The following is a 2,312-nucleotide window of genomic DNA, read 5'->3' on the forward strand; positions in this document are numbered from 1 at the left end:
CTGTCTGAGAAGCCACTACGAGCAAAGCTCTTTGAAATCCCCACCCCTTTGGAGAAGGGCTGAATGAGTTTAGTTTCCTGACCTCTAAATGATGCCTTTGTTTTCTGGACAAGATGTTACTTGCTATTCCCATAAGGGGGCTACAAGATACAGAGCTCTGCTCCCGAAGTGGAACGATTTACAAGCTTAATTTTCAGTCTGTGTGTAGGTGCTTTCTTTGCTGGAAGAAGGCCTCACACACCTTGTTCAGTTCCTGCTCTTCATCCCCACCTCTGCTTTCAGGCCTGATCCTGCATGGTATAGAAGCCTTACTCTCAACACCCAAAAATGCAAATTTAGGTGCATTAAAAAAAAACCCCACTAGGTAAGAGTGCTGGAAGTGGCCTGAAATAATCTGCTCACTCTCACATGATGAGCGGCTGACTGTGATGCCAACTTGCCTGCATGCTCAGAGCTAGTCCAACAGCAGCACCGCAGGAAATACATTTGGGAAAGAGGAGCAGGATCCTGATCTACCCCATCAGCAAACATTTGCACAATGCAAGGGTCATGCATCTGGAGGCTCTGGTGTGGCCCTTCCTGATTTTGCCAGGTCAGACCCCCCAGGAGTCACCGGGACCAGATCCCAAAAAGGCCCTAAGAGCCTGCAGAGGCACCCAAATTCCAGCTAAGTCCAAACTTGCATTCCTGAACATCCCCATTCAGCTGCCCCTGGTCCTCAGGGCACATCAATCCCATGGGCACCTGCCTATTGGGCCCCAGGGGCCTAATGCTCTGCTTCTCTGCATGTCCAGAGGCCCCGCAGTCTCATCAGCGCTGATCGGGGTCGCAAAACCAGGCGTCTCCCCATCACAGGTCCCCAAGGGGCCTCTGAGCATGTCTAATACACCTCCAGGCTGCACCTCCACGCATGGTCCAGCAGCAGCCACAGGCTTCTTTTAAAGCACAGCTGGAGGCAGAGCCCTTCCTTGCTAGGGGGACTTTTGCCCAGGCTGTGGCAAGCCCAGAGAAATTGCTGGCCATGCCTGGTCCATACACGGCGCTGCAACCCCTGGCCCTGTCTGGGCTGTGGGAGAACTGTGCAAGAAAACAAAGAGCAGGTCCAGAGAGAGACCCAGGGAGAGCACAGAGGGGTCCGATGCCCAGCTAGCCCTGCCACCATGCCATCGGCCCCCAGAGAGGTGAGCTTTCGAACACCTGCTGCAATTCTGACTCCCAGGTGTGTGGTTTGCCCCAAAGAAGAGCCACTCCCGTCGTTTGCTTTGATACTGGAGCGCAGGGTGAGAAGACAATGTCTTCACCGCCACCATTAAGCATTAATCTGTGGACAAGTATCTGCAAGAAGACGGGTCCGTGCGGCTGCAGCAATGTCACATGGCAACGTGCCCGTGGGTGGCTTGCCCGTGCATTACACAAGTCTCAGGCTTTTGTTTTACTGGAGCTTTGTTACTCCAGGCAACAAGCTCCCAGGGGTAGCAACTGCTCCGAGACCGGCTCAAAACTAGGCATGAAGTTCCTCAGATTCCTTCCTGCTTGGGACACATCAGCATTTCACCAGCAAACATTACTTCACCTTTAAAAACAGGCCCTTGAAGCCCCGCTTGATGCTTTGTGTTTGTTTTTTTAAATTAAGACATTACAAAATCCAGCGTGGATTAAAGCGTTTCCCTCAAAGCCCCATCATTTTCACAGGTGCAACACGGTCGCTGCAACATTGCACAGGAGAATCGTCTGCAGGGGACTGAAAAGCACATTCAGGTTTCTAGGAGGCCAGCAGCCTTTTTAAGCCATCTGGTTTAAACAGAACCGTGTTCCCCGACGGTGCTGTAGCACGGGGGCCCGGGCGCCGAAGCAAAGGGGTGCCGACGGGTGCTCCCAGCCAGCGCAGGGTGCGGGACGAGCCGCGAGCACGGGCGCAGGCCAGCTCCCGCTGCCGCGGCATCCGCTCCCCAAGTCCGTGCTATGCCCCAGACGGATCGTTTGGGCCTTCGGGGGTCCCTTGTCTTCAAACGCTGGGCGTATAAGGCCCGAGATGCTGCGAAAAGGAGCGGGAGCCGGCCTCCACGCCCGTCTCCGTGCCATCCCGTGTGGTTTCTGGTACGGGGCAGGCGCGCGTGGCAGGCGTGGCAGGCGAGCACACGAGCGAGCATTCCTCGTCTCAGGGGCCGAGGCCCTGCCCAGGCTTCGAGGCCTGCGCTCACGGGGCTGCCGGGGTCCCGGGCAGCCTCCTCGGCTGCTCCAAGGGCAGGCCCGGCCCCGCGGCAGAGAACCGAGCCTGCCGAGCGCCCGGCCCGCGGGCCGCAGGGGCAGGG

The sequence above is a fragment of the Crocodylus porosus genome, unplaced genomic scaffold, assembly GCF_001723895.1.
Source record: "Crocodylus porosus isolate Cpor-Errol unplaced genomic scaffold, CroPor_comp1, whole genome shotgun sequence".
In the NCBI taxonomy this organism is placed as follows: Eukaryota; Metazoa; Chordata; order Crocodylia; family Crocodylidae; genus Crocodylus; species Crocodylus porosus.